General features: G+C 41.3%; 1 protein-coding gene and 2 long non-coding RNA genes across 3 annotated transcripts in view; 2 read left to right on the forward strand and 1 right to left on the reverse strand.

Moving 5' to 3' along the window:
* The window catches only part of LOC138979863 (uncharacterized), a 474427-nt gene that overhangs the window by 178253 nt on the left and 275769 nt on the right, over positions 1-20405 (reverse strand). The window lies entirely within an intron of this gene.
* Positions 1-20405, forward strand: part of LOC138979861 (uncharacterized) — a 183887-nt gene that overhangs the window by 18595 nt on the left and 144887 nt on the right. The window lies entirely within an intron of this gene.
* Positions 10993-11471, forward strand: LOC138979847 (uncharacterized). Its single transcript, XR_011460152.1, has 2 exons — positions 10993-11176; positions 11335-11471. It is a non-coding gene; the product is annotated as an uncharacterized lncRNA (long non-coding RNA).

Below are 20405 nucleotides of genomic sequence, written 5' to 3' on the forward strand. Positions count from 1 at the left end.
AGCGCAGTGTGAACCGAGAGTGAGTGTGTCATTGTGTGGAAGTTTTGCTTGATTGATTTATTCATGATTTAATTTGCTTTTTGGTTCAATAGTAAAATCTGTGTACGTTATACTTTGTATTTTGTGGTGTGATTCGCCCGAGTGCGAGACCCCCATCCCCGAACGCCTCTGTGGGTGGAATTGTATATAAATTATACTTGTGTAACGTGAGTGTGTAGATGAGAATGTGAAAGTTGCTTTGGACCCAGATACACACAGCAGACACCAACGCAACAGCTAAGTTTCAGCCTGACAAAGAAATTCGAGTGACACAGCTAATGGCTGTACTTGTTATTTCTCTATTAAAACAAATGTTTCAAGATCTTTTGGCCAAAACAAATAAATTGTCTGTTTCTATTAACATGGCTAAAAAAAATAGGGTAGGTAGGTAGGTGTTTTTGTTGTTGTTGTTGCCAGGATAGAATTCTTGAAAATAACTAAATGACACAAAGAGACAAGACTCGCTATAGATAGATTTATAAAAACAAAAACAAATGTGACAAAGGATATAAAATGATTGTTTTACCTGGTCTGGAATCTTCAGTAGTAATTGCATAAAAAAGTCTGATATATCAATTATCATGTTAACTTTTTCTTAAAATGGGTGCGTTAAATCCTAGTCTGTTTGTTTTTAATGCACTAAGCAATCCTTCGACTGACAGAAAAGATGTATTTTAAAAATGTCCAGTTGCTTTTACTTATTTTTCTAATTGGAAGAGAATACAAATTATGCACTCTTTTCTGTTCAAATGGGTAGAGGGCGGGGGTAGTAAAAGGATCACAGTTCAAGATTTTGCGCGACAAGAGGTGTGTTTCTTTTAACTGTGATAAAGAGTGAAAACTCAACTTGGTATCTAACACTATTTCTGAACACTGTGACCACTTTAGCACTTTTTTTCTTCTTTTTTTTCTGTCTTCCAAACTTCTAATTCAACTTCAAAAATGATTAAAAAAAAGGTTTTTTTTCTTCTGAAATCTACAGTTAAATCACTATTTTGGATATTCTATTTTGCTTCCCTATTTATCTTCTTAAGTTTTTGATCATCTGATTACCTTGCTTTTCTATTTGGAAGATAATATGCACTCTTTTCTGAAAAATGGGTAGGGGGTGGGGGTAGTAAAAGCATCACAGTATAAAATTTTGTGCAACAAGAGGTGTGTTTCTTTTAACTGTGATGAAGAGGGATAACTCAACTTGGTATCTAACACTAGTTCTGAACACTGTAACCACTTTAGCACTTTTAATTTATTTGTTCTGTCTTCCAAGCTTTAAATTCAGCTTATAAAATGAGTAAAACAGTGTGTGTTTTCTGAATTCACCAGTTAAATCACTCTGTTGGATGTTGTTTTTTGCTTCCCTATTTCTGTTCTGAAGTTTTTGATCATCTGACTACCTTGCTTTTCTATTTGGAAGATAATATGCACTCTTTTCTGAAAAATGGGTAGGGGGTGGGGGTAGTAAAAGCATCACAGTTCAAGATTTTGCGCGACAAGAGGTGTGTTTCTTTCAACTGTGATGAAGAGGAATAACTCAACTTGGTATCTAACACTATTTCTGAACACTGTAACTACTGAAGCACTTTTAATTTTTTTTTCTGTCTTCCAAGCTTTAAATTCAGCTTATAAAATGAGTAAAAAATTGTGTTTTTTTCTGAATTCACCAGTTAAATCACTCTGTTGGATGTTATTTTTTGCTTCCCTATTTCTGTTCTGAAGTTTTTGATCATCTGACTACCTTGCTTTTCTATTTGGAAGATAATATGCACTCTTTTCTGAAAAATGGGTAGGGGGTGGGGGTAGTAAAAGCATCACAGTTCAAGATTTTGCGCGACAAGAGGTGTGTTTCTTTTAACTGTGATGAAGAGGGATAACTCAACTTGGTACCAAACACTATTTCTGAACACTGTTACCACTTTAGCACTTTCATTTTTTTTTTCCTCTGTCTTCCAAGCTTTAAATTCAGCTAATAAAATGAGTAAAAAAGTGGGTATTTTTCAGAATTCACCAGTTAAATCACTATGTTGGATGTTCTATTTTGCTTCCCTATTTCTGTTCTTCAGTTTTTGATCATCTGACTACCCTGCTTTTCTATTTGGTAGATAATATGCACTCTTTTCTGAAAAAATGGGTAGGGGGTGGGGGAAGTAAAAGTATCACAGTTCAAGATTTTGCGCGACAAGAGGTGTATTTCTTTTAACAGTGATAAAGAGGGATAACTCAACTTGGTATCTAACACTATTTCTGAACACTGTAATCACTTTAACACTTTTAATTTATGTTTGTCTGTGTTCCAAGTTTCAAATTAAGCTTCAAAAATGGGTAAAAATAATGGTTTTCTCATAATTCACAGGTTAAATCATTATGTTGGATGTTCTATTTTGCTTCCCTCTTTCTCTTCTTTAAGTTTTTGATCATCTGACTACCCTGCTTTTCTATTTGGAAGATAATATGCACTCTTTTCTGAAAAATGGGTAGGAGGTGGGGGTAGTAAAAGCATCACAGTTCAAGATTTTGCGCGACAAGAGGTGTGTTTCTTTTAACTGTGATGAAGAGGGATAACTCAACTTGGTATCAAACACTATTTCTGAACACTGTAACCACTTTAGCACTTTTAATTTTTTTTTCTCTGTCTTCCAAACTTTAAATTCAGCTAATAAAATGAGTACAAAAGTTGTTTTTTTTCAGAATTCACCAGTTAAATCACAATGTTGGATGTTCTATTTTGCTTCCCTATTTCTGTTTTTAAGTTTTTGATCATCTGACTACCCTGCTTTTCTATTTGGTAGATAATATGCACTCTTTTCTGAAAAAATGGGTAGGGGGTGGGGGAAGTAAAAGTATCACAGTTCAAGATTTTGCGCGACAAGAGGTGTATTTCTTTTAACAGTGATAAAGAGGGATAACTCAACTTAATTGGTATTTAACACTATTTCTGAACACTGTAATCACTTTAACACTTTTAATTTATGTTTGTCTGTGTTCCAAGTTTCAAATTAAGCTTCAAAAATGGGTAAAAAAAATAGTTTTCTCATAATTCACAAGTTAAATCATTATGTTGGATGTTCTATTTTGCTTCCCTCTTTCTCTTCTTAAGTTTTTGATCATCTGACTACCCTGCTTTTCTATTTGGAAGATAATATGCACTCTTTTCTGACAAATGGGTAGGGGGTGGGGGTAGTAAAAGCATCACAGTTCAAAATTGTGCACGTTAAGAGGTGTATTTTTTTATAAATTGGTAAAGAGGGATAACTCAACTTGGTATCTAACACTATTTCTGAACACTGTAATCACTTTAACACTTTTAATCAATGTTTGTTGGTGTTCCATGCTTCAAATTGAACTTCAAAATGGATACAAAAGGATTTTTTTCCGAATTCACAAGTAAAATCACTACGTTTAATGTTCTATTTTGCTTCCCTATTTCTCTTCTTCAGTTTGTGATCATCTGATTGTTATTTTGTTTACATTTTCACAATACAATATTGCAACTTATTCAGTAGTGTTTGCGTGAAAAAATCTGATACCTATGCTTAAACTTCAGTCGTTATCTTAAAATTTTGCGCGTTAAGCCCTTTATATTTTGTATTTTCCTGATAAAGCAAACATTGAACTAACAGAAAAAGTAACTTTTAAAACTACCTAATCACTTTGAAATTGGGCCTCCAAAGTGTTCTCCAGCCTTAATCAGTTTAATTTCAGACGCCATTTGATTAATCCAGTTATTATGGTGTACGTAGATTTACTTGTTGTCTTAGCTGCAGTGCAGGACTACGCAGTTTCTCGGAATGATCAGTGAGAAATGGAGTGGGAAAGACACATTTTTATACTTCTTTTTTGATTGAAAACAGCTTGCACTGACGGAGGAGATTGTTGTTTGCAACAGGAAACAGCCTTAAGGAGCAGTATCGGGAGCATGGACACGTTCGAATACAGACAAAATGGACGTTTTTGTCTTGTCTCTCTCTCTCTTTCTCTCCTTCTCTCGCCTTCGCTCTCTCTCTCTCTCTCTCTCTCTCTCTCTCTCTCTCTCTCTCTCTCTCTCTCTCTCTCTCTCTCTCTCTCTCTCTCTCTCTCTCTCTTTCCAGCACCTCCGGAGCAAGCTGTCAATTTATTATTTAGATTTTAAAAGTTAGGTCTAGCGCCAAAACGCACCGTCCGATTGTCTGATCAGACAATCCGCAAAATTAATTTTTTGAAAATTGCTTGCTCTTTACGCAGGGCACCTAGGATGTACTCAAGCGGTGAGTGTTTAAACGAAAGGGTGTTTGTACTGTGTGTAAAAGCCTGACAGTATTTGTCATGGGGGCCAGGAGGCCCCCATTCATACGGATAGTTTCGAGGTTGACCATGGGAAGCGCCATTTTGTTGTGAAATACGTCATCAGTTTGTGTACACGGGAAGTTGTGAGGGGTGAAGGCAACATTGTTCATCAGTAGAAAGTTGTGAAATCCGTCACCCTATGGGAGGGGTGAAGGCAAAATTGGTCATCACTGAGTTTGTGTCACACAGGAAGTTGTGAAATACGTCACCCTATGGGAGGGTGACGGCAAAATTGTTCAACAAAAACATCATAGGTCGAACTGTGCAGGGTCAACCGCAACAAACTCAAACCATTCATATTTTGCCGTATTTGAGTGACTTATATACCGACATTTTTATTTCTTATTTTCAGCACAGGTGTAGGAAAAAATCATGAACCAAAATGTTATTTATTTTCTAATTTAACATTTGTTTTACAAATGTGACCATGGTCTTTCAAACATACAGTGACATTAAACATTGTTATGTTAAAAAAAAGAAAAAAGAAAAAAAGCTTTTGTGCACACATCAGAAAATACATTGTACATTTTACCTACAGGCCAAACCGTGAGTGTCTGTGGCAAAGCCCGACCCAGGAAATTGCACTGATTTTATTTTTAGATTAGTGGGAAATTGTCAAGAACAGGCGCTTGCATTTGGATGTGTCCAATGATAGTAGGTTTGGTTGTGATCAATCAGAATAATGTAGGAATATAAATGTATGACAGTTTGGTATGATGACATGTAATTCACATATGCTGAAATGTAATATTATACATCATGTAATATTATTATGGCTGTTGCCATGACCATGAAGCCCAACAAAGGTTTAATGTTATGTAATTCAAAATACCAAAATCAAGCACCTATTAATCTCGTCTATGCGCGTGAAGATTGAGACCTTCGTATGTTTTATTTTGTTGATCAATTGATAAATATGTCTTCCCAACATATTACAAATCAAACAGAAATAAAGTCTTAGAGAACTACAATAATTATTGTTGCCGTCAAAACCTTGCAAGGCCTCAACAACTGACAAAGCTGTGTGTGGAAGAATGTGGAAGTTACCGGTCGATCGATCGGCCCATGTCTGCCAGTAGCGGTTAGGTATAATAGCACTAAATTCACCCACAGAGCAATGAAGAGTTTGTGGTGTGGTGGTAAGACGTCCGGAAAGGCGTTCGGCTACGGCGAAAGCGGACCGGGTTCGATTCCCAGCATGGGCGGATTATCTATTCTTTTGTTTTTGTGTGTGTTAAATTCTTGTTTATTATTATTATTTATTACGAACGTTTTAATGTTTTGTTTTACTCTAATTAATTTTTTTAATGTTTAAAATAAATAATTAATTAATTAATTAAATTTTTTTTAAATCCCAGGTCTGCGGCCAGGGGAGGGGGGCATCTATTGAAATGCATTCGGAGAGGTGACATGTCTCGTTTTGTTACCGTTCTCACGAGATCAGTTACAGTTTCTCCTCTCTCTCTCTCTCTCTCTCTCTCTCTCTCTCTCTCTCTCTCTCTCTCTCTCTCTCTCTCTCTCTCTCTCTCTCTCTCTCTCTCTCTCTCTCTCTCTGTATAGTATGTCTTTGTCTGTGTCTCCCTCTGAGTCTCTCCGCTTCTGTCTTTCTATGTCTGTCTCTGTCTATGTATGTGTGTGTGTGTGTGTCTCTCTCTCTCTCTCGCTCTGTGTGTGTGTGTGTGTGTGTGTGTGTGTGTGTGTGTGTGTGTGTGTGTGTGTGTGTGTGTGTGTGTGTGTGTGTGTGTGTCTCTGCGTGTGTATGTGTCTCTGCGTGTGTATGTGTCATTAATTGTGTGTGTGCGTGCGTATATGTCCGTGTGTGTGTGTGCGTGCGTGTGTGTGTGTGTGTGTGTGTGTGTGTGTGTGTGTGTGTGTGTGTGAGTGAGTGTGTGTGTTGTATTGAGTGCGAACGTGATTGCAGGCATGCGGCATGCGGCGCGCGTGTGTGTGCGAGTCGACTTTTCTTTTCCTTTGTATTATATTGACATACATACATTTCAATGTTCTATTATGCATTATGTATTCGTATAGGTAATGTTGTAATTAGTAATACATTGCGATTGACAATTGTCCTTTTATTGTCTTTATTTTTATGTCATAGTTTAGCAGGGACAGATTGTAAGACTAGGCATGAGCCTAAAATCTCCATCCTTGAGTAATAAAGTTTGTTCGTTCGTTCGTTCTCTCTCTCTCTCTCATCCGACTCCTGGCACACAGGTCAAAGCAGAGGTTAACTTGAGTGCACGTGTACCTAGCAGGAGGGGGGTGATTCGGGTCAGAAGTGGGGTAAAGCACTTTGGCCTTCAGTCTTTGGGTTATAGCTTTCAGTGGAGAAGATGCCAACATAAAATTGCACTATGCTCTACATGTACTATTTATTGTCCTTGTCTATCGGACACGAAGAAGGGAAGCTACAATCGCCCGAGGCCATAATACTCTTTGTTTCCTGAGCCTGGACCATTGAGACGGTTACCTCAAAGATCTGTTCATTCTTCAGCTTGTCGGTGTCAATAGTTATACCCCCATTCCACACAACCGTTCTTTGTCCCGTTCCCGTACCAACCAAGGACTGCTGCCACAACAATGGAACGCTGCGCAAACGGCCGTTTTTGGGCATCTTTCAGTAGCGTCTGAAGCCGTCCTTGGCTCGGTAAGGGAACGGGACCTAGAACGGATGTGTGGAATGCGGGTATGACAACTCAGTGTGTGAGAGCGCTACCGTTGCGTTACCGTTGTTTTAAGTTCCTTTAACGATCCAAGCGTTCCGTTACCGATGGGTTGAGGTTCCAGTACCGTTCATTCTGATCGGGAGAGGAACGGCTAAAAATTTGAACATGCAGCCCAAACTCAGCCGTCCCTACCGACCCTACCGTTCAAAGCAGTTCCGTTAACGATCAGTTACGTTCATTGCTGTTCTGTCCCGATCCCTCCCGTGCCCGCACCGTTCCTTGGTCGGTACGGGAACGGGACCTAGAACGGTTAAGTGGAAAGGGGGTATAAGACTCGACCACTTGGCTTATGGTGGAGACAGCTGGAAGATCTCTGGATATGATTGAAGAGGAGTAGTCTTCCTTTTAGAAAATGTGTACTCTGCCTTGCAGATTACAAATTTGTGCTGTCGGGGCTGGGTAAAGGGAGTGGAGGGTAAGGGGGTGGGGGTGGGTAAGAGAGACGAAAGAGAAAACTGGACAGGGAAAAGTCAGTGCCTGAAGTATTCAATAAAGCCACACACAAAAATGAAATTACCACATATGCAGGTTTTCAATTAATATTTTTGCAAAGTATCTGCACAAGCATGTGTGCCTCTGTGAGTATGTTCGTGGCTGCTTTCATGGGGTGCCTGTATCCTCAGGAATTTGAGGACTTCTTTTATCTCTCTTTTTCTAACACCGGCACGGTTGGCCTAGTGGTAAGGCGTCCGCCCCGTGATCGGGAGGTCGTGGGTTCGAACCCCGGCCGGTTCATACCTAAGACTTTAAAATTGGCAATCTAGTGGCGTGCTCCGCCTGGCGTCTGGCATTATGGGGTTAGTGCTAGGACTGGTTGGTCCGGTGTCAGAATAATGTGACTGGGTGAGACATGAAGCCTGTGCTGCGACTTCTGTCTTGTGTGTGGCGCACGTTATATGTCAAAGCAGCACCGCCCTAATATGGCCCTTCGTGGTCGGCTGGGCGTTAAACAAACAAACAAACAAATCTTTTTCTGACACCGTTGATTTAACGTCATTTTTACAGGACAGTTTTTTTCCTTTCAGTTGTAAGTTGTAGTAGTTTGACCTTATTGTTTTAGGACAAGTGGAGCTCGTTCACCAGTAGCTAAGGCTCACTCAGTCCGTCAGTGTGCCTGAGTGTGTGTGATGGGGGGGGGGGGGGCTCTCCCGTGACCGGTCACCTGCAATGTACGGACAGGTTTGCACTGGCCCAAGGGTGTCCGTTCATGAGAGGGACTGCTGTAACAGCAAAACTAGTGTGAAACATAAGTAATCAATTTATCCACTTGACTATATTCACAACAGGGACCTATCACTCTTCTTTGCATGTTTTTATGCCTACGGATTTTCAAATACACTGCAACACATGTAACCCAAATTCAACATGTGCCCGTACAATACCGCTTCTTTTATGAAAACATTGCTTCGGCCATGTTGATTTTAATCAACCAATTTTCTTGTATCAACTGTAACTTTAACTCTCATCACTGTCAAAACAAATTATGGTTCACCGGCCAAGGAACATTTGGCGTTCCAAATAGCCACGGAAAATAAAGCATGCGCGATGAAAAAAACAAAAACAAAAAACATCCACGATACAACAGCAACAACTGATTGACCGACTCTACTTCTTTTGATTATCGAACTTTTTAACAATTGTTTTGATTTTAATTTTAATTTTTAATGTTTGTACATACAGCAGCTGTTGGTGATCGTCATCAAAGGAACAGTCCATTATCAGAGAGAAAAAACCCGTCTTAACAGTGGGGAAACCTGACGCCTGCGACACAATAAACCCACCAGCAACATGTGCATGTGCGCGCATATATATTATAGACGACACACGACACGGCAGCTTCTCTTGTTATCCTCGTTATGCTTTCAAAGACTAAATATACAGGATGTTCAATGGGAAACGTCGGGGTTGTAGGCAGGACGGACGAAAAAGTTATTTTTGAAACCCTTGCATGTTTTATGTGGAAACTTCTGACGAAAAAGTCTTGACGTTATTTTTGAAACCCTTTCATAAATGTAGAGACCTCTGACGAAAAAGAGTTGAAGTTATTTTTGAAGTGAAACCCTTGTGTGGCCTTTTAATTAGGGCATTCGGAATTTGTGTTTTGAAGCGAAAACCTTGAATAGGTGTTTTGTGTAGCTTTTTTTTTTAAAGCAAGATGAGCGAGCGTCGTTGTAAACTGGCGCTTGTCTTGGAAGTTGGAGTTCCTAGTTTGTAATCACACTTAAGTCAAGTGAACATAATTACACACGCATTGCAGTTATGGGTTTGAGAAAAGACCCAGGAAAAGGCTTGTGATGGGGTTGAGGAGGATGGGGATGGGCAATGGAGGGTTGGGGGAGGGTGGGGGTGGCGCCAGAAAGAAGGAGAGTGGGGTTGACGAGGAAGGGGATGGGCAATTGGGGGGGGGGGGGGGGGGGTTTGGGGTGGCGCTAGAAAGAAGGAGAGTGGGGTTGACGAGGAAGGGCGGCAGTAAAGCGCCCTAGAATAATGGTTGAGGAAGGAGTTTTTGAAGGTCAGTGTCTCATGTTTCGCCTCAGCGTTTTTCCCATTAGTCTGGGGACTCGTGGCAAGAATACACCACAATACTGCAAATCATTGAACAAATTGTAGTTTTCTCAGCAATTGCACATAAAAGTACAAAGAATCGATTAAGAGGATGACACAAGTCATCCAGCAAGTATGAAAGGGTGAAAAAATTAATTAAATAAAAATCGTTTTGAAGGTAAACAACGCAGTGCGGGAGATAACTCCAACACGAGTGATCCGCGACCTTGTGAATATTAGCCAATCAGATTTTAGACGTATCGCTTTGCGCGGAATACTTGTCGTCTGCTTGAAGAGCAACAGCATGGTGTTTGAGTTTGCAGAATGAAGGCGCCTGCTATATATTTTGCACCCACGACCTTCGAGTAAACGGTAAGATGCTTTCAGTTACATGTATACATGTTTTAATAGGGGGGGGGGGGGAGGGTAGACGGGAGGGAGTGAGGGGCGCGCGAAAGTGATTGCAATGAATGCCAGATCTGTATCTGTGTCAATACGTTGAAAAACCACTTCTGTCATTTGATCGACGGAAGGGAGGTGCGCATATAAATAAGTCCTAAACTGGGTGGAGATCAGATTTAAAGATCTCCATAGATCCTGCCAGAACTTGATCGTCCTGTAGATGGTTCCAGTCTACGATGGGTCTGGGAAAATAAGAGTTCCTGTGAAAGCAGCGGCTATTGTTCGTAACACTGTTTCAACAATATTATTTTGTTGACACAAAATCTTGGAAACGCCTTGCTGTTTAGATCTGTTCGTGTTTACCTTGCTTTCGTTTTTATGTGGCCCTGACAGTCAGAAATCGAATTGAATTTTGTACATCTTCGATATGTAGGTAATTGGTAATTAACTCTTGAATCTTGATGATGTTATTGCATGTACAGAAATCGGTACGACAGTCTATTAACATTATATGTATCATAAGAAAACACAGACATTTGAAGTGCATGCTTCATTCAATCCACGTGCGTTTTGTGTGCGGTCACTACTGGGTTCTCTCATTCGCTGCACAGAGCCGTAGACGATCATGTCACATATCTAATGTAACCTAATATTCTAGCCATGCGTGTTGGTACGTGTGTGTGTGTGCGCCGTGTGCCGGTGTGTGTGTGTGTGTGTATGTGTGCGTGTCTGTGTTTGTGTGGGTGTGTGTGTGTGTTAGTGTGTGCGTGTGTGTGTGTGCCGTGTCACAGTGCGTGCCTATGTGGGTGTGTGTGTGGGGAGAGAGAGAGAGAGAGAGAGAGAGAGAGAGAGAGAGAGAGAGAGAGAGAGAGAGAGAGAGAGAGAGAGAGAGAGAGATAGAGAGAGAGAGAATGTATGTGTGCATGTGTGTTTTTATGTGTGTGTGTGTGGGGGGGGGAGTAGTTAAGTCGCATACAGCATTGTCTTTCATGTGATTTATTTCCTTGTTTGTCTGTATTTGATTCGGTTTTATCACTCTGGATACAGAGACGTTTCCTGACCCTCGCATCAGTCAAGAGAAACCATGGATTCAAGACCACTGCCAAAACAAGGAACGTCTTCTGAAGACACGGTTCGCGAAGGTATGAGGCGAAAGGGTGAGAGGGGGGGGGGATATGCCTGCTCGCTTGTGTATTAGGTGTGTGTGTGTGTGTGTGTGTGTGTGTGTGTGTGTTGTTTGATTAAGTCACAAATAAAATTGTTTTGCAGTTGATTTATTGCCCTTGTTTGTTTTCATTAGGTTATCTCATCCTGGATGCAGAGACTTCCCTGGACCCTCACAATCTCCCGGAATCTGTCCAGGAAAAAAGCTTGGATCCCAGACCACTGCCAACACAAGAGGAGTCTTCAGAAGAAGCGGTTCATGAAGGTAATTCACACCCATCAATGTTGGAGGCCCGTGCCCTGGTCGACTGGTCTTCATGTGCGATACGCCAAACAGAAACAGAAGAAAAATTAGTAAATCCGACACAATCAACATTTGCCAAAGCTGGCGTGCAGACTGGGTACGGTCGTGTCGTCGACAATATTTTGAAACTTGAAGCCCTTGGGGATTCGTCTGTGTTTGTTTTGAACAAGGATCTCCTTGAACAAGGTAACGATATGAAGACAACCTTTGAAGAGAAAAAAGCTGTATGGCACAGAACCTGCAGGAACAAATTTGATACCAGAAAGTTGCTCGTGCTGAGAAGAGATACTTGAAAGAAGAAGATAATGACCAGAAAGAACTGCACAGCCCCGTCAAAACAAGGAGGACGATAGGACCTGTGTGTGACCGCGATGCGGAAAAGATGGTACTTCTGAAAAACTTGTGAACGCATGTACATTTACCATCTACCAAACAAATTCGTGAATATGCAGAGATTGTGCAGGACCGATCACTCTTGGGAAAATTATCAGAGGGGGATATGCATGCCTTGGACGCCAAATCATTCATCTTGCAAGTTGACTTTGTACAATAAATCTAAAAAAAAGCCTTAGCAGAACGGGGAATTAATGACGCACACGAACAAAATGAGTTAACAGTGTTAAGTCAACTCCTTTCTTTCATTGAAGAAGAGAGAGAAAGCAAGTCCATGTCACTGTTCAAAATGTCTGAACTGTGCAAAGTGTATGACAGCCAGTTTCGTGAGCTGGACTGTTCATATAACAAAAAGGTTCATACAACAAGACTCAAAGAAAGACTTCTTCATATGGTGCCAAATCTGCAAGCTCAAAGGCAAGGTAAAGAAACTGTCCTTATTTTCGATACAGACGTCAGCAGTTTGCTGAATTTTGCAAGAACATTAGATGATGACGCATTTCATCTTGCACGTGCCGCACAGATTGTCCGTAAAGATATCCTTTCCAAAGACTATTGTTTTGACGGTACTGTTAAGGCCTCAGCAGACGTTGTTCCCGAAAGTCTGCGTGCACTCAAAGGTATGATAATGCATGGAAACGTGTCTGGTTCGACTTTGACGGAGATCAGCAACAAGCAGAAGTCAGTGTCGTCAGTTTCCGAAGTTCTGATGTTCAACACAAGGAAAGGAGACAAGAGAAGTAAACGACCCACATCTTCAAGGTCATTTCACTCAACGTCGAGGGAAACACCACTGGCCAGAAAGAGAAAATGTAAGTTTTACGCCCTCACGGCAAAGCCATTAGGGGCATGTTACACGGAAAATCGGCCTTTGTATGAAAATAAAAAATAAAAATGCAGGGGGGGGGGGGGGGGGGGGTTGTAGACCGCTGGCTGCCGGCTGCTAGAGGAGACCTGAAATGAGCTAGGGACCGGGTTGGGTCGTCTTGGGTCAGTGCTGAAATGGTTACAGCGCCTCTACCGACTGGGCAAACTCCCCACCCAATATGTTGGGGTCAAGAAGTTCCATGGAGGGCGGGGGGTATGGAGTAACACATCGTCCTTGTCCGATTGAAACCTCGTAAATCGATTTTGAGCGTTTCGAGAAAAACACAAAAAACGTCTTTAAAAAATAACTTGTCATCAAAATAAGCCAATTTTTTCTGCACATGATCTACAAACACAAACAAATTACTGTGTGTAATTAAATAGTGTTGGTCACAATTAAAACGCACGATATTCGACAAAATTGCAAGATACGAGTTTTTCTTTTTTAAAACCCGACCAAACTTGAAGACTTACAAGGTTTTATAACATAGCCAAAGAACAAAAAAGACAAAAACAATGTTTAAAAAACGCAGTAAACACACAATCGTTCTTTTGTCACAATTTTCATTTGTTTTTTGATTGTACAAACCGATGTATAATCATTCTTGTGTAAAATGTCCTTGCAGTCTCCTTGCAACCTTGTCAATTAACACACAAACAAAACCAAGTGTAAACTGAAGCTTATCAGTACATAACATTCTTTGCTTGCAGGGAAGCGTAAACATCCATACAAGAGCCTTTTTGTATGCACAGAAAACAGGGTATTCCTTGAAAACAATGAGATATCTTAGTTTGAGTGCAATTGTCATCTAAATGTCCTCGAACAGCTGGTAGTTATGCAGGATGACCACTCATGAGAATGCAGAGCTTAACGACCATGGGGTAGACCATCATAGTATTGGCATGAATCTACTGGAAAAACCTCCTTGACATGCTGAAGATGCTGCCACTTTATGTCTTTGATGGTCAGCCGTACTCAGTAGAGCTGGGGGATGATATCGGGCTCACCATGTGCTCTCCTTCTTCTTTGTGAAAAAGGCCACCACTCCTCAGAATAGATGAGCTTGTAGCGACAAGTACCGTCAGGCAGGTACTTCGGACTGCGAATATCCACCAATTATGGATCCCCAGAAGTGTCTGAGATCAAGAAAGTTCTTGAAGAATGTGTTGGCTACCTGGACAACTTTGTAAGGTTGCCTTTTTCTTGCAGAGGTGATGACTTCCACGTATTCGGCAGGCCAGACTATTTGCCTTCTCCTTAGTTTGTTTTTGATAGCTGGGTGTACAGAGTCCACTTTCATCCAGGTATGACCTTTCTCAGGAAACTTTTGGAAAACGACTTTTCCTTGACTGACTGCAAAGTAAAGATGGGCGTTTCCCAAGACTATTAAACTGCGGTTCTGGTACCCACAGCCGTCATTGTAGATAATGATTGCCTTGGTTGTTTCGCCAACTGTTGCTTTTGACTTATCTTTTTTGACTCATCCTAAAAGTAGCAAGTAACCTCTGTGTCACTCAAGTTGTACAATGTGAAGACAGTAGTGGCAGCACAGCTTGGCCTTGAAGTATTTGTCATTTGCTTATATACATAGGGCCAACAAGTCGACCTGCAGATACATGGTGAAAACTTGGACATCACCATTCTCTTTAGCAACCCTCTTGTCAATGTTCTGTTATTTGCAAGCTTCGTCTTTGCGTTGAATGTGCATCTGGTACACATGCTATGGGATGTTTCCGTACTTGGATTCACAGCAAACGTTGCATTCATAGTTTTTGGGGTTGGTGAATCACAATGTTTGGTTTGCTTCACTACTTCCATTACTCCTGGAAGATAGTGACTGTGTTTCCAAGCGAAAGCTGCACCATCAATTGACTCCTGCTCGCTCATGCGGAGCTTGCACCAGACAGAGCAAACATGACTCCTAATGCAAACAAGTCGAGCAGATACAGTTTTTGTCATGCTTTACAGTTGTTGGGTCAATGCAGTCCACATGAAACTGACCATGATAATGGACACAGTACACCCACTAAACACAATTAGAGTCCATACGAACAGTGATGTCATCTATGATAAGTTCCGTTTCGAAATCCCATGGTATAGAACTTTTATTCAGGCACACACAGCACATCAACCTAAGATCTTCAAGCGAAGAGAATTGGCTTTCAGGTGTGAAGGACCCACTGCCAGACATGACGGACTGCATTCAGACACTAGAACACAACTTCAGTACGTGACATATGCATACCTGTACATCTTCAGCTAACAAATAAGATCAGAAGTTCAGGACTGAACTGTTACATAGTTAAGAGATATGTCAGAATACTTTAACTGCTTAATCTCTCTTTGTAGTTATGCTTTTGTACTCAGCAAAGGAAAATACTAACACTAAACTCATTTGAACAATAACTGATGTCGTAGAGTGTCATTTTACTACACAATACGTAATGTGGGCACTTCTAGCTTCATTAATGACGCTAATATTTAATTTTACCTAAACTCTGAGCGTACGGACATGTTACCGTAACCTCGTATCTAACGGAAACAGTTCATTTACCGCCGTGTTTAGATATTAGAAAACTTGTAAGTCGACATACGAGGTTTGCATCGGCCAAAACTGAAAAACACGCGAACAAAAAAAAGCTCGTAACTCAAGTTACGTGTAATTTTGGTTCGCGGTTTTGCCAAAATGATATACGAGGTATTTTTATACCCATTTTTAACTGACTTCCAGCGATCTTAGGCTTTCACCACAATAACCAAAAAATCGAGAAAAAATCGTAGATTATATTGATGTAAAAAAGTAGATTTCGCAAAAAATCGAGTTACGAGGTTTTAATCGGACAAGGACGACATAGTGTTTTGCTCAGAACATTCCCACCCAAGCAGAGCCGCGCTAGGGGTACGCATTACCGTGGAGCTGGCAGTCAGTGCTACCAAATGTCGTCTGTGTCTACCACTCGGTGGTGACTTAATGTGGGTTTATGTAAGCAGATGCCAGTGCAAGCAATCTGATGCAGAGTCAGGAGGCGGTTTGGTACAAGAGAACCTTAGAGGCCACAGCCTCGGCCGTCTAAGGGATCTGTGTGTATGGAGGCACATTTGGTTTCTGAGGTTCAAGCGGAGCTGTTGCATCTGCTCCCAAGTTCCCGTCTCTCAGGAGGCGTTTTTGGTATGGAAGCAAACCTGTAGGTTGGGGCCTCTGCCTCTGCCTTTCAGGATGCCAGGACTACAAAATGTGTGTCTGTGGATCTGTGCTGTGCTGGGTCTGCTGCAAGCACACTAGAACCAGCTCGCAACAGTTGAGGTGAACAGATTGGTGACCAAGACCATCATCGGTATCTCTCCGAAGGATGGGTGTGGGCGGAGAAAGTCTCCCAGACTAAGGGCATTCTCCCCTCTGTAGCGGATGAGACTAGCCATCTCTTCCTTGAGAGTGTCACAACCTTCAAACACTGTTTGAGGTGTCCAGTCTTGCCACACTGACAGACTGCCTTGTCCCAGTAGATGCGGCTGCTGACCGTGCGCAAGCGACGCAACAGGCTCATGGGTCTCGGGGGGAGTGGGAGGTGGTGCCCTTTCCTATTGTAGGGGAGGTGTATCCATCCTCTCTTCACATGTTTGTGACAGAGTCTGCTCTCTTTCCTCTCTTTTTAGCTTGGCTAGCAGCAGTTTGGCTTCCTGGCAGGAGAGCCGAATGTCTGTCATTCAATCAATCAATCAATATGAGGCTTATATCGCGCGTATTCCGTGGGTACAGTTCTAAGCGCAGGGATTTATTTTTATTTTATTTTTTTTATTTATTTTTTTTATTTTTTTTTATTTTTTTATTCAATTTATATCGCGCACATATTCAAGGTGCAGGGATTTATTTATGCCGTGTGAGATGGAATTTTTTTACACAATACATCACGCATTCACATCGGCCAGCAGATCGCAGCCATTTCGGCGCATATCCTACTTTTCACGACCTATTATTCCAAGTCACACGGGTATTTTGATGGACATTTTTATCTATGCCTATACAATTTTGCCAGGAAAGACCCTTTTGTCAATCGTGGGATCTTTAACGTGCACACCCCAATGTAGTGTACATGAAGGGACCTCGGTTTTTCGTCTCATCCGAAAGACTAGCACTTGAACCCACCACCTAGGTTAGGAAAGGGGGGAGAAAATTGCTAACGCCCTGACCCAGGGTCGAACTCGCAACCTCTCGCTTCCGAGCGCAAGTGCGTTACCACTCGGCCACCCAGTGGTTGACATAGCCGCTGGCCATATATGTATATACTGGCCTTCTTTAATACCTCAGAACAAGGCAGAAGGAAGTCATGTGCTCCTGTGGCGGCTCATGCTACAGAAGTGACATCCAGGCCTGATAAACATCGAGATAGACGGAAGTTCTGTATTGTTGTTTGCGGGAAAGTAAGGTAAGTGATATCAAGCTCATGATCACTCAAAATGCGTGTCAAGCGATTTAGTGATCTTGTTACCTTTCCAATGGATACATTGTTTACTCTGATAAGCAGATATGGATCCATCAAACATTGCTGTTTTGCGAAAGTTTGAGAAGATGTCGCGTAGGCATCGTTTCCCTTTTCGCGAGTTAAACGAACAACACGCGCCCCGAAACCGAGTTTACAATTTGGTGAAAGATGTATTTCTTTCACTGTGAACATGAGACTGCGTGCTTTTGTGTGTTTAATTGTCGCAGGGGATACTAAAAAGGATGTGTTCTTGCTCTGTTTTGCACTTTTACTAACTTGCTAATTTTGTGTGCGATTTTAGGAAATGATGCTTTATTTTTTATGACGAGTATAATCGTGATGATTTAATCAAATTGTCATCCTCTCATGCCATTAGGAATACTAAAGGGCTTTCTTTTTCTCATTTTGCAAACCTGATTCTGACAGAAACTGGCAGTATAGAGACTTTTAGAAATGATGCGTTTCTTTTTATGAAGAGTATAGGTTTGAAGGTCATGACCTTTTCCGATCAGTTGTGTCATCCTCTTATTCGATAGAGAATGTAAAAAGGTATATGTATGCCAATTTTGGTGCTTTGTTCAATGATATGCAGTATCCTGCCACGAGTCCCCAGAGTACATGCAAGAATGTTGTCGATAATGCGAGCTATTATTTTTAACGAACGTGCTCATTATTGGTTTTTAATGATGCGTTAACAATTTGCACTAGTCAGATTTTACATTCTTTACTGAAAGAAAGCAAGAGAGAGAGAGAGAGAGAGAGAGAGAGAGAGAGAGAGAGAGAGAGAGAGAGAGAGAGAGAGAGAGAGAGAGAGAGAGAGAGAGAGAGAGAGAGAGAGAGAGAGAGAGAGAGATATATGTTGTAAATCCACAAACATCCCAGAATCTTTTAATTTTATTTAAAGGATGAAAGTAGCTTTTTCGATCCAGAGAGAGAGAGAGAGAGAGAGAGAGAGAGAGAGACAGAGACAGACAGAGACAGACAGAGACAGAGACAGAGAGAGACAGAGAGAGAGATGTTGTAAATCCACAAACACCCCAGAATCTTTTCTTTGAAGGATGAAAGTAGCTTTTTTGATCCAGTGCTTGTTCTTTCTCACGGGCTAGGATAAGGAAATTCTGCACGACTCTAACTTATTTGTTCAAGTTGTTGCACAGTCTGAGTTATGTCATAAACGTTTAGAGCACATATCCGTCTCTTTATTTCTTAGAAGAAGGAAAACAAGTCGCGTAAGGCGAAAATACAATATTTAGTCAAGTAGCTGTCGAACTCACAGAATGAAACTGAACGCAATGCCATTTTACTCGTAGCATCGTCAGGCCACCGCTCATGGCAAAGGCAGTGAAATTGACAAGAAGAGCGGGGTAGTAGTTGCGCTAAGAAGGATAGCACGCTTTTCTGTACCTCTCTTTGTTTTAACTTTCTGAGCGTGTTTTTAATCCAAACATATCATATCATAATCTATATGTTTTTGGAATCAGGAACCGACAAGGAATAAGATGAAAGTGTTTTTAAATTGATTTGGACAATTTAATTTTGATAATAATTTTTATATATTTAATTTTCAGAGCTTGTTTTTAATCCGAATATAACATATTTATATGTTTTTGGAATCAGCAAATGATGGAGAATAAGATAAACGTAAATTTGGATCGTTTTATAAATTTTTAATTTTTTTTACAATTTTCCGATTTTTAATGACCAAAGTCATTAATTAATTTTTAAGCCACCACGCTGAAATGCAATACCGAAGTCCGGGCTTTGTCGAAGATTACTTGACCAAAATTTGAACCAATTTGGTTGAAAAATGAGGGCGTGACAGTGCCGCCTCAACTTTCACGAAAAGCCGGATATGACGTCATCAAAGACATTTATAAAAAAAAATGAAAAAAACGTTCGGGGATTTCATACCCAGGAACTCTCATGTCAAATTTCATAAAGATCGGTCCAGTAGTTTAGTCTGAATCGCTCTACACACACACACACACACACGCACACACGCACATACACCACGACCCTCGTTTCGATTCCCCCTCGATGTTAAAATATTTAGTCAAAACTTGACTAAATATAAAAACAGGACAAAATTGAATACTTTATCCTTTCTGCTGTGATGGTGTCATGTTGTAAACGTTTAGAGCACATCCGGCCCTTTGTTTCTTAATAGAAAAGAAAAAAACTGGACAAAAATGAAGACTTGATCCTTTCTGCTGTGGTGGCTGAAAGAGAAGAGAGGGAAAGGGGGGGGGGGGGGGGGGGGAGGGGAGTGTTTGGAGATGTCAACCGGAGTCAGAGCCAGGTGATTTATGTCTGCAAGGAATCACTGACACACTGACACACAGGAATGATTACCTCCAATCTCACTGCTCACTGTGTGATAGGGTGGCTATGTGGGATGGATTTAAAATCACTATTCATGTATTGTGTATTCCCACAAGGGGAGGGGTAAGAGTGGAGCACGGAGGGTGTTGATGTTTGCAGCAGGTCAGCACACAGGAACAGCTCCCGAACGACTCAAAGATAAATAAGTATCAGTTGATAAACTTATGCATTTGATAAGTTATATGTATGTAATTTTAAGCGTTTGGTGCATTTTGATCATTCTCAAGTCTTCACTGATTTATTCCCGTGTAACACTTTGCTTCTGTTTCTTTTTTTTTCCAATACACCAGGATTGGATTTTTAGTTCCTTCCCTGTACTGCTTTCACCGTTTCTGAACGGTCTGCGAGTGAAAACTCAAATGGTTGTCGGGGAATTCTCTGTCGTTGTATTTTTTATGTCCCTCTGTGTGTGTGTGTGTGTGTGTGTGTGTGTGTGTGTGTGTGTGTGTGTGTGTGTGTGTGTGTGTGTGTATGTGTGTGCGTGTGTGTGTGTGTGTGTGTAGCAGATCCTTTGTCTCTCTCTGTTGCTGTCTCTTTGTTTGTATCGCTGTCCAGCTCTTGATCTCTGTCTCTCTTTGTATCTCACTCTTTCGGTCTGTCTGTCATGACTCTCCCTTAATTGCGTCTCTCTGTCTCTCTCGCTTTCTATCACTCACACACACACTCTCACACACACACACCAGGGCCGAACCTGTGCGGAGGACCCCCCCCCCCCCCCCCCCCCCCCCCCCCCCCCCCCCTGACCGCCTGTTGTCACTGGAGACAATTTGGTTTCCAGA

Source organism: Littorina saxatilis, linkage group LG11, assembly GCF_037325665.1.
Source record: "Littorina saxatilis isolate snail1 linkage group LG11, US_GU_Lsax_2.0, whole genome shotgun sequence".
Lineage (NCBI taxonomy): Eukaryota > Metazoa > Mollusca > Gastropoda > Littorinimorpha > Littorinidae > Littorina > Littorina saxatilis.